Source organism: Arachis ipaensis, chromosome B2 (assembly GCF_059453495.1).
Source record: "Arachis ipaensis isolate K30076 ecotype BB chromosome B2, ASM5945349v1, whole genome shotgun sequence".
Classification (NCBI taxonomy): domain Eukaryota; kingdom Viridiplantae; phylum Streptophyta; class Magnoliopsida; order Fabales; family Fabaceae; genus Arachis; species Arachis ipaensis.
Genome location: NC_142437.1, coordinates 64,367,180 through 64,380,415, shown reverse-complemented (window position 1 = coordinate 64,380,415; position 13,236 = coordinate 64,367,180).

Sequence of the window (13,236 nt, the reverse complement as noted above, 5' to 3'; positions counted from 1 at the left end):
TATATATATAGATAATACTATGTACATATTTTCTTTGTAAGTATTGTATCTGATATATATGTTAGGATTTGGTTGAATTAATCTCACATTGTTTAGGATAGCAAATGGAGTGGGTGGCCTAGGCTATAAATATGAGGTTAAGTTCTCCATATTTTTTGCACCAGTCAGAAACACTTAAAGCTTGTATCTGACTTTTCTTTTCCTCTATACTCTTTGATTAGAGAGTGTTGTGAGGTGTAGTTAAATATTTACTTTGAGAGTGTGGGTGTACTGGAGTGCCGGTGTTAGAGAGAAAGAAGTCTATGTGTTGTAACAATTTTCACATAGTGATATTCTTTGGTTGTCATTTGACAACGGCCGTGGTTTTTTTTTCTCCAGTAATTGGGGTTTTCCACGTTAAATTCTTGTGTTGTGATTGTGTCTATTTTATTTCTCTGTGAAAGGTATTTTCTCAATGGGAAATGGTGTATTATTCCCAACATGTGGTATCAGAGCTTCGGTTCGGTGGGATTTATTCTTAGTATGCTTTGTGGTTGCAGCCTAGTCTGACCTTCCACATCAGAAAAGAATTTTGTCCTGTGGCTTGAGGTTGATCTTTGGTTGCTGTTGTTATTGCTGGAAGGCAGTGTGACACTGTGAGAGTGCAGTTTGGAAAGGTTCTGGCTAAGGAAAGACTTGGTATTTAAGTGTGTCCATTGTGACCCACCTCTCTTTCCTGGGGACCCTTCCTAGTGCACGGTCTACAGTTGAGTTATACTATTCCAGTATACGGTTGCAACAATGTCAGGATATTCAAGTGCTGTGACGCTTGAAATAGAGAAATTTGATGGAAGAATCAATTTTGGCTTGTGGCAAATACAAGTCAAGGATGTGTTGATACAATCAAGTTTGCACAAGGCGTAGAAGATAAGAAGTATCCTCATGGTATTGCCTATCTGCCATGGATAAGGATAAGTTGTGGCAATCGGGTCCACAATTGCACACGGGCATTGGTTGGCGTTGAGATGCAAGGTGTGTGGCGGAGTTATGTCGATGGCTGAAGAACTTCCAGGAAAAGCCAATTTGGAAGTTGCACCATGAATTTTCAGCAAGGTTTCGATCTGTACCAAGGCGAAATGCTTGGAGTGGTCTAATTCCAAGTGAGTATACTTTCATGGTGGAGTATGATAGTTCTCTGAACTATGATTGTCGGTATAGACAATGGCAGCAAAGAATTGTCGGTGTTGACTATGGAAGCTGAAGATGTCTGACTATTTCAATCAAGGTGGAGATTGTTAGGATTTGGTTGAATTAGTCCCACATTGCTTAGGATAGCAAATGGAGTGGGTGGCCTAGGCTATAAATATGAGGCTAAGTTCTCCATATTTTTTGCACCAGTCGGAAACACTTAAAGCTTGTATCTGATTTTTCTTTTCCTCTATACTCCTTGATTAGAGAGTGTTGTGAGGTGTAGTTAAATATTTTCTTTGAGAGTGTGGGTGTACTGGGGTGCCGGTGTTAGAGAGAAAGAAGTTTATGTGTTATAACAATTTTCACATAGTGATATTCTTTGGTTGTCATTTGACAACGGCTGTGGTTTTTTTTCTCCAGTAATTGGGATTTTCCACGTTAAATTCTTGTGTTGTGATTGTGTCTATTTTATTTCTCTGTGAAAGGTATTTTCTCAAGGGGGAATGGTGTATTATTCCCAACAATATATATATATATATATATGTTTTCAATGAAAAAATATTTTGAAAGGTTATACGGCTTTAAGTTTTAAACAGGCATCTATTTCAGTATTAATTATGATTAGAGTCGTCGTAATATCCAACTTATCTGAGTGGCGCAGCCGGAAGCATGACATTCTAATAGTGAGGGTGTTACATTTGTGGTATCAGAGCAGTCTTTCCTGTAGAGGATGAAGAATGGAGTGACTATGCTTCAATTGTATACTCTGAGCGCCCGTCATGTATTAGTCTTATTCGAATAACGAGAATTAGAGCTTTATACACATGACGGTCTAGTGATTATTGTTGTTAGTCTATCATTGCATACTTCTCGGTATTAAGTTTGGTGGGCTTAAAACTAGCGGATTATGTATATGGAAGCACTAACGGAGTTATCATGGACGAGATACGAGAAATATGTAACGCGATTCGCGGGATTTGGGAACGTTAGAAGTTATTTCTCGAGGTTACTCATTATGTGTCTTGAATTCTATTGGAATCATGTGACTTGTTCTTTCATAGCCTATCTTGAAGTCCTTGTTTGCTATTTCTTTTGAAGAGTAGTTTGATTTTTTCACCCATATTCCTCTATTCATATACATTCTTGTTTGATCCTAATTGCATATGCTTGTTTGAAATCCTTAGTGTATCTGCCTCTCTCTGTTTAAATTCTTCTTCTTGATTCATGTATTTTTTGATATAACTTTGAACTTATTTTTATGCAGTGTGCCTTTTTAAGTTCTTATTCCGAGTCCCTTTTAAAGAAATTATGATTCAGTTTTTTTTTTTATTTAATTGTAATTACAACCATCTTCCAAATTTTATAGAATCGCTTTTGATTCGATATGCACTTCTCTATATAAAACTTTGAAAATTCCTAATACAGTTTAAAAACTATTTATTTCCAATACTTCACCCGTTCTTTTACTGTTTATAGACATATACTTACTTTAAAAATAACTTGCTTTTTCTAACAACTTTACTATCGTTCTTATGCATATCTTTACTTGATTTTGTGCTTAGGTATTTTTTAAAATTCTTGAAAGAAAGGATTTTCGTCTTTATTCCAGTTGATCTTCGTTTGATAAACTTCACCTAATTTATTTTAAGTTGAATTTGGTTTAGCATAACATATTATTTATGTATTTGTTGTTCTTTTGAAAATATTGGACTCATATCTTTCCTTTTTAGGATGGACTAATTCCTTAAGTTTCTGTTTCTATGGATGTCATGCTTGATTCTGTTCTTAATTATTCTTTTACATCTTGTGAGCATTACCACTAATTTCAGTTCTCTTCTCTTGTGAATCTCATTCTTATCTGAGTCAGCCTGAATTAGTCCCAATTTAGTGCACCGTTTATCCTCTTATTGTTCTTACCAGAGTTCTTTAGTCAAAGATTCCTTCTTGAGAGTTTGCTATTGATGAGTTGATTTCCTTCTTAGCACGTCCTAATCTTCTTGAATGTTCTTGTGAGGTGGTGATTTCAAGTATACTCTCAGAGTTTTGGTTTGAACCTTTTTAAAGAAGTTTTGAATTCTTTTTGAAGAAATTTCAAATTAAACTTTTCTGTTGTTTGATTGTAATTGAAACCATTCCTTAGATTTTGATAAAATTGTCTTGAATTTTTCATGCACTTCTTTATATGAAGCTAAAAAAAAAAGCGGCACTGGCTCGCGTACGCAAAGATGAACTTTTTCAAACACTCTGGCACGCGACGCAGACCAGCCTTTCTGTTTCGAGCACTCACGTATGCGAAGGTGGCATGTGTATGCGAGATGGGCATTTTAACACCCATGCGTACGTGGAAGGATGTTTGCGTACGCGGAATCCTGTTTTTGCTAAAAGTGTGTTTACAACAAATTTTACCTCGGATTTTCTTTTCTAAATAGAGTTTGACTTCTTCTATCTTTGCTGTAACTTTTATACACGCTTGTTTGAATATGAACTTTAAGACTTTTTGAACAAATATTTGATTTCCTTCCGAGTTTTATGCATGCCCTTGGATAAGTTGTGCACCTATTTATCTTTCTAAATATTTGAGGAAATATTTTGTTTTTAGCCAAATTAGTGTTCATTTTGTTTTAAAAGTCTACCTAATCAATGTATAAAGATTTGAGGAAATTATATTAAAATAATGCCACATTTATGCATTGTAATACTTTTCCTTTATATTTATCTTCTGTAAAACTCACATTTCTTTGACTCAACTAGATTTTGTTCAAACTACTGCACTGCTTTTCCTTTTATCGTTCCTATCGGACTTCTTTGATTCGGGAGTCATTTTTGAGGTAGCCAAAGTGATTTTTTTTCCAACACTCTTCATTCCTTGTATATCCTTGATTGCTTGTGATCCCAACAATCCTTTCAAGTTCTTGCGGATATTGACCTTGTCCTTTTCCAAGGTATAGTACCCTTCTGAGCAAAATCGAGAATTGTCTTAATGTAACGTGCGACCTTTAGGTATAGTAATGCGATGCGTTAGTTCTTTAAGATGTAGTTTGTGGATATGGAAGGTGAAGCGGTAAGTGTCCAACGTTATGAGAAGTTGTGGGAGTTTCGTTTCTCGCAGAAGAGTTTGCGGATGTTAAGCTTGTGACCGGTTATGGGGTTGTGAAGTGATTGATGGAGTTAGGAAGTTGAAGTTCTGAAGTGGGTACGAAATCTGTAAGCAAACATTATATCCGTTGTTTAAATACCATCCTGCTTTGTAGCCTTTTGCCACATTAATTATTGCTTTCCTTTGTGAATGCCTATCTTGACTTGCACCATATTTTGTTCCTCCAAGCTTTTGTAAAATTTAGAAACCATATAAACTTTTTGCATCGTGTCTATCTTGTATCTTCTCCTGTACATCATACTTTACCCTTATATTTAAATCTTATGGTTATCTGGTATTTGAACATTTATATATGTGTGCTAAGATTTCTTACTTTTCTAAAAAGTATTTAAAAAGTAGAGCACTAAGGCTTTGTATTATCTTTGTATTACCTTAATTTTCGAGGACGAAAAATTTTTATAAGGTGGGTGGAATGTAAGACCCAGAACTTTTGAAAAGTCCTATTTTGAACTAATTTCAAATCATATATTTATTTGCAGTTTTAATATCAGAAATTATTTTATTGAAAATAATTAAAGACAGTTTTGATTAATTGGATTTGAAATAAATTAAAGTTTTTATCCAAACTCTATAATTATGAATTATTTTTCAATTTACAATTTAAAGTTTTAGAAATTCAAAAATAATGAGGTTTGGCTATTTAAATTAGTATTTTATCTAATTTTATAATTATTGAATTATTTTCTATATTTAAATTAAAAATTTTGTAGTTATGAAATAACAATAATTTTTATATGATTTACTTTAAATAATTGATATTTTCATAATTTAATACCTTAAGTTTTAGGAATAAAGAAAATTAATTACATTATCTTATAATTTCAATTCGAGTATTTGATTGAAATCTAATTAGTAATTTGATGCAACAAATAATATTTCTAAAAGTAAATTTATGGGTTTAATTAGATTTCAAATTAATACTCTAGATCCTAATTTGATTAAAATTAACACCAACCCGAATTAATCCCAAAATCTCAAAATTGAAACCCTAACCCTAACCATATTACACTCAAACACACAATTCTCCTTATCCAAGAAAACCCTAGCCGCCACATTTCCCCTTTAGCAACATACACACAAAATTCAACACATAACACTGCAATAGCTGCTAAAAAAAAAAGAAGGAAATGAAGAAAGAAGAAAAGAAATAAAGGGATGAGAGGAGAGGGGAGCCGCGGGAAAGGGAGAAGAAGAAGAGAAGAGGGAGATGCGCCGGAGCCGCCGGGCTTCGCTGCTGCCGTCGCATCATCATCGGGCCTTGGAGGGAGGCCACGCCTCTGAGCTGTCGCTGCCGATCCGCCCACGAGCTGCCATCGCGAGTCAAAACCGAGGTGAGAGAGAGAAAGATAGAGAGTGACAAAGGAGGAGTTGTTATGACCCGATTTTCAATATGTCTAGATCATACCGAAAACTGAGCGCTACCAGCTTCTCTTCCTAATTATTATCTATTATTTATTATTATATGAGCCTGATTCGTTATTAAAAGCGTAGTTTTTTTAGCGAGGTACTTTTTTTTTTGAAAAATGTTGATTAATAAACGGAATCATGCATAATTAATTCGTAAATAATAACAGATAAAACAGTTATAAACAACCACACTTAACTACATATCAAGCAGTTAACAACAATCAGTTATCCAGCCTTTATTAGAGTATAGATCTTAGTTAGAACACCCCTAGATATAGCTAGATAATAACTATATACTTATATATACTTACAACCTCGCAGGCCCTGACCTGTTCAAGAAGTCCCTAAGCTGGCGCCCAAACTAGCCTAGATTCTATACTCGCCTAATCCCTCTAAACTACAAAAGCGAGGGAAAGTACATTCTAGGTCTTCAAAACTCGAGTCAGGTGAAAAGTCATCAAAGGCAGAAAATCATTTAATACTCCTCTGCATGATCATACGTTGTCAAAGAGCATCTGACTGGTACTTTATTGAATGGCCACAAAACAGCAACATCGTACGAAGGATCTAGGCTAAAGTTCATAGATAAACGGGGTGTACATTTCGGCTGGTCTCACGGCGTATACATATAAACAGATAACAAAGCTCACCTTAGACTCTCACCTTAGACTCAGAAGACTACTTAGAGCGGAATCCTCCTTGCGAAACGGTCATCGGCGAACTACGGAAGGGTATTCATGCTTCCATCTGAAGGGGGAAGGGAGAGAGAAGGGGTAAGAACTGGGGAGTTCTTAGTAGGGTCGGGGTTATTAGTTACATTCATTAATTCTGTGTTATTCAGCAGACAAATAGCAGAATACAGAGAATCAGTAAACAGAAGAAATAGACAAATAGGGAAAATAGAATAAATAGAAAGAAGAACATAAATAGAAGAATACAAAAAAAATAAAACACAGATACAGAAAATAGAATACAAACAAAGAAAGCATACATTCATACAACAATCATAACAGAAAAAATGCACAACCAAGTATGATGCATGTTTAGCCCTAGTGCAGGTAATGAGCTCATTTGTCGGTTACATACCCACCCCCGATGTTACCCGGTGTCTTTTGACCAGGTAAGGCTTTCCTGTTGGCAATACCCATCACAAGAGTCCTTTGACTTACAGGGCGGAGCTAGTTAATTTATATATGTCCAACACACTCACTGTATGAGTCCTTTGACTTGCAGGAACATATGCTAGTTAAGTGTTATCTCGATACTTTTGTAAGAGTCCTCTGACTTACAGAATAGCATTACAGCTAAGTATCCCAGGAAAGCATTCTCAGTTGTTGCACCACCATCTATCTGACTGCCTCAATGCAACAGATGAACATACAAATATCTCTGGAGTTCCCTTAATGCAACAAATAACCTTTCAACAGGTCCTCTGCTTGTTTTCTAATCTCTTTATCATATTACTCTTTTATCTTTGCCTCTTTACTCTGCTCTGATTACCCTTTTATCTTTGTCTCTTTACTCAACTCTGATTTCTCTGTTTAACGTATATATTTATAACCTATGTAAATTTCGGTATGAATAGTTAGCCTGTCCCAAGTATAGGTTCATTAAGTCTATATTGAAACAATTTAACTTTTCATATTGTACCTAACCCTAGGCGCAACTCAAATACTAACTATGTTGCTCCTAGTTTGCTCACTAATCACCATTTATTTCTGTCATTACAACTTTACCGACTTTTTCTTCGATCTTTGCCTTTTCTTCAACTTTTTATCTTTTCTTTGTCTTTACCTCACTAATATGTTATTACCACTCTCTAAGTGTTTTATGAAGGTAATTATGAGATTCTGTGCTTAAAGTTGTATTTCTAAAATTTTTATGAAAAACTGCCTTTTCTACATTATTTTATTATTTTTAATAAAATGTTATTTTTATTAATTAAATAATATTATTTAATATTTTATTATTATTTATTATTTTATCATTAAATTTTTTAAAATTAACTTACCTTTTACTTTTAACTTTAAAATTCACTTTTTACCCCGTAACTTTTAATATTTTTACTTTAACTGCCCTAACTTTTAATATTTACAAATTAATCCCCCAAACACCAAAATAATTACTTCCTTGCCCTTTTTAAGATCAAAAAGGTGTTCTTCATTATTCTTCATCACACTCAAAGTGTTCTTCGTATTCTTCATAAATTCTTCAGATTCTTTCTCTGTTTTTACCCGTTTTTCAACCTTTTCCGTAACCAATTTTTACCATATTTCAAAATAAAATTATAGCCACCAAAGGCCCATATTTTCCACTTGATTTCAACACAAATTCAATCCTAATTTAATGGTAGGGTTTTATTTTTTCAGCAGCCACAAGAACACAAGTTCAAATTTCATCAAATTTCATCAAATTTTCACCAAAATTTCAACAAGAATCACTCATATAAACCATCAATTTCAAGCATAACCAAACCATATTATAATCACACAACTCAAACACAATTAATCAAGATTAATTTCACCAAACCCTACCTTGATTTGCTACATCAAATTCGGTTATGCTTCTAAGTGTTCTTTATGCACTTTTTCCTCATAAATCACACCAAGAACAACTTTAAATACAAAAATTCTCAACTGACCGAACCTTCATATGAGTGTTAGAATGAGATTTCTCACCTTACTCTTGCTGTAAATTGAGGTTTCTTAGCTCTCAATTCAAGTTAAGCATGATTCCTAAGGAAGAACATCAAGAAAACACATGTTTAAGCATATTTCCTTGAAACCAAAGCAAAAGGGAGAAGGAGCAGCCAACTCACCTTAATTCCAGCCTTGATTAGTCATATGATTGTGAAGAGAAAGAAGAGAGGATCATTTTGGTCGGGTTGAAATTTTTATTTGAGTTTTAGTTAAGAAGAAATCAAGCTTTGAAGATTTGGAACTAAGAACTTTTATCTCTTTTTCTCTCTAGATATTTTCGTCCACAAGGAGTAAATGAGGCAGCCTTGGAGGTCTTGGGGTGATAGAGGTGGGCTGCGATTGGTTGGTTTGGAGGTAGTTTAAAATAATATTAAAATATCTCCGGTGTATAACTACTAAAACTATATGTATCGAAAAATACGTAAAAACACACATCTAAATTTTTTTTTCTGAACTACTAGTATAAATGACACTAGTATATATAATATGAGAATATAACATATATGATGAGACATTAGCATTGCTAAAGTCATCCAAGAGTGCTGGTGCTAATTTGCACTAGTAAACTGTGAACTCGGTCAAGCCGATCTCCTGTTTTTAACTAAAACAGACCAGGTAATATTATAATATCATTCACGCAGCTTCTAGTACTAATATAATGATAATATTATATTATTATTTCTCTTCTCTCATGATTCCAGTCCGATTAATCAAACTGAAACTATTTACAAAAACCAGAATAAAAAACTCCTAACCGATACGGCTCAAAAACTAGGTTCTTCGCGACTACATTGTTAGGCTTGCCTCAAAAGAGGTTCTAGCTTAGTGATTACTTGATGATGATGTAGATTGCAGTGCTTGATGATATAGCAGAGATGTTTGATAAACCACTATTTTATGGTTTATCTTGTGCTCAATTGAGTGGTTTTTATCTACTCTTTACCCACTTATTCATACTATTTGCATGGTTTTACATTTGCCTTCCTAATTATGTGCTTTAATTGAAAACATGTTTCTTTGGACTTATCTTTGCTAATATTAATCCTCTCTTATTACCATTAGATGCCTTGATATATGTGTTAAGTGATTTCAGAGATTACAGGGTAGGAATGGCTCAGAGGATGGAAAGGAAGCATGCAAAAGTGGAAGAAATACAAGAAGTTAAAGGAACTGCAAAGTTGTCAGCCTGACCCTCTCGTACTAAAACGGCCATAACTTGAGCTACAGAGGTCCAAACGATGCGGTTCTAGTTGCGTTGGAAAGCTAACGTCTGAGGCTTCGATTTGATATATAATATGCTATAGTTGCTCTGACGCTAGACGACGCGACCACGTGCTCCATGCGGACGCGTCGCAGTGACGGAAATTCAGCATGTTTGAATTCGCAACCAGCGAATTCTGGGTTGTCTCTGACCCAGTTCTCGGCCCAGAAAACACAGATTAGAGGTTATAAAGTGGAGGAATACATCCATTCAAAAAACAAGCTTTCATATTCACAATTTTAGGAGTAGATGTAGTTTTTAGAGAGAGAGGTTCTCTCCTCTCTCTTAGGATTAGGATTTAGGATTTCTCTTAGTTTTATGAGTGCCTCTAAATCCCAGGTTCAATGTTCTTTTACTTTATATTTATCTCTTATTTTTAGATACTTTAATGCTTATATTAGTTATGTTGCCTATTTGGCTTATGCTACATTCATGTTATGGTTTTCTTTGAATTAATATTATTTGAGGTATTTCAGTTATTATTGCTTTCTTTTATTTACATGATTATTGCTTCCCATCTGAAGGTATTTTTATTCCAGTAGATTTACTTTTTCCCTTTTGGTTTTGGTTAAGAAATCAGTAACTCAGGAGTTATCCAATTCAACAGCATAATTGATAATTGTTATCTTGCCAATTGAATTGAACTTCAATAATCCCAATCTTTTCTTAGGAAATAAATAGGATTCGAAGATCAAACCAATTTGTCCCTTGACCTTCCTTTGCTTTAGTAAGGGTTAACAAAGTGGAATTAAGATTCAATTTTCATCATCATTGATAAGGATAATTAAGACTGGACTTCCAATTTTTCATACCTTGCCAAGAGTTTATTTTTATTATTATTATTTTATCTTTCATGTCATTCAACTAACTTTTTACCTTAATCCAAAACCCCAAAACACACTTTTTCATAACCAATAATAAGAACAGCTCCCTGAAATTCCTTGAGAAGACGACCCGAGGTTTAAATACTCGGTTATCAATTTTAAGGGGTTTGTTACTTGTGACAACCACAACATTTGTAAGAAAGGTTGATTGCTTGGTTTAGTAACTATACTTACAACGAGAGTTTATTATAACTTCTAAACCATCAATTTTCAGTTCTTCAATGTTCCCTTCACTTATCTTCTGGAAAACTCCGTATCTTCGGGAAAGATCTCGTGCACCCAAAAACTAGGTTGTTACATGAGTGAGTCGTGCCGCCCAGTCGCCGTTCGTGCCCCGTCTCCACCGCGTCCTGTTGCTTGCGCTGCCGCCGTTCATCATCCCCGCTGTCAGGCACCGTTGCCATTCGCAAAGAGAGAAAGAGAGCGAGCTCCCGCTGCCTTCTCATCGCTGTCAGATCCCCCTTCCTCGTTGTTTTTGTCGCCGCTGTCAGTGCCTTGCTATCGCCGCCGCTTCTGCTAGGAGTTGCGCCGCGGTGACAGAGTTGTGCCACCAAGAAACGCCACTGCCGCTATTGAGATCCATTGTCGATAAGGGTTTTGAGTTTTATTTTTGTTTCTTTAGAGTTTCCGGGAGCTTTATCATCACTGCTGTTTGTTACAGTCGCCATTGCTAGAGTTTTGGTTGCTGCTGTCACTCGAGATAGCTGCTGTCACTCGAGATAGTTGCTAGATCTGCTGCCGGGTCGATTCAAGGTTTCGATTTTTTCGTTTTGTCATTACAGTAAGTGTTTATGTTTTGAAAATCCCCTGCGATAGTATTCTATTATGTTTGGTTATAAACTCTAAAGTTCTGATAACGGAGGGTCGTGCTCTGAATGTTGCATGTCGCTTTAATGTTGCTGTGGTTGTTGCGAAAAAGGTCTAAGTTGAGGTTGCAGCTTCTGCTGACTGCGGGCCTAGAGAAAAGATTTTCTATGATACGTTTAGGTTACGGGTTTGCTTATCGAGGTAGGGACTTTTTCTAGAAATTTATTTTTGTAATTGGAATTATTATAAATTGATATGGATGTGTGAAATGCATTTTTAGTGATTATGAAAGTCTTATGAACTGTCTGGTTTGTCTTGGATGAATATGGTTGTTGTTAATTGAATTATTGACTGATTTTGTTAAAATGGAGGTTGCTAAAATTAGTTTGGTTTTGAAATGATTTTAAATACTTGAATGTTTGAATTTCGTTTTATTGGAAACTGATTTGGTTTTAAACCCGTTGGAAAGGGTTGAGGATTTGTTTGGTTGGGACCCAAAAAGGGTGGCAAAGTCCAAGTTTTAGGGGAGGTACTGTCAAAATTTCTATAAATCCGAGACTTTGTTTGAAACGTTATTTTGAAAATAATGAATTATGCTTTGATTTGAATTATTGATAAATGAATTATGTTTGAACTTATTTTATTAAGAAAATTATTATATTTTGAATGTAATTTATTTAAGAAAAGAATTATGTTTTAAAGTCGATTTAAAGATGAAAATACTTATGTTTTGGAATTTGATTAAGTAAGCAGATTTGGAGGAGTTTTAGTAGATTTAAAAGAAACTTGAATTTAGATTGACAAATTTCACTTTACGACATTTTAGGAAAAGTTTGAAGTATTCTTTAAAATTTTGATTTAGCAAAACTAAAATAATTTTTGAGCATTTGGAAATGCTTCAGATTTAAGAGTGAAATTGAAATTGATTTTCGGTTTAAATGATTGGGTTTTGGTTTAAGTAAGTTGGTTTTGGAATTGGTTCGGAATATTTGGATACATGACTTGGTTTTGGTTTAAATTCTATTTTATTTATTCAAATAAAAAAGCTAAGGTTTTAGAGATTTTCAAAGATTTAAAGAAATGAGTTAAGTTATTCTCCTCTAAAGTCTTGAGACTCTGCTGAGGAATTTTATGACCAAACTCTGATTTAGAATGAATGATTTTGAGTCTTTCAGAAGAGATTTTACATTTGGCATGCTTTTGTAGTCATTTGGGAGTTTTGGCAAGATGTTGCGGAAGGTGGCTCTATTTTGATAGGAAATTGAATTGAGAAAAAGTGGTCTTTGAATATGTTTGTTATTTGGAAGTAAATGGGCCAAGAATGATTTGTGAAATAAGATTTTAAGCCTGATTGATTGTGGATATTACTGAGATTGATGAGATATTGTTTGGTAGGTGTAAGGGTCGGGTTCGTCCAGCTTGCGCTGAGTTGTAGGCATAAAGACCAGGTTCGTCCCACTTATGCTGAGAAATTTTACCATGAATAATTAAACTGTTTATGAAAATGATAATTTCTTTTGAATAATATTGATGAGATGTAGGCTTGAGGATTGTGGTTCGTCCCGCTTATGCTAAGTTGTAGGCATAGGGTGTGAGGTTCGTCCCGCTTACGCTGAGATGTGAGGGCTGTGGTAGTAGTCCCGCTCACATACTTTCGGTCATAAGAGTGGCCGAGTACTATATCTCAGGAAAAGTGAGCCGCGCACTATATCCCAGGGGGTTCTCATTTATAAACGTGACCGAAAGTGACATTCCCATGGGAATGTGTCGGGTTGGAAGTTGAACCGACAATGTGATATTACAGCCAGTAGGACAGACATTCATCATATGCATCTATGTGACATTGTTTGG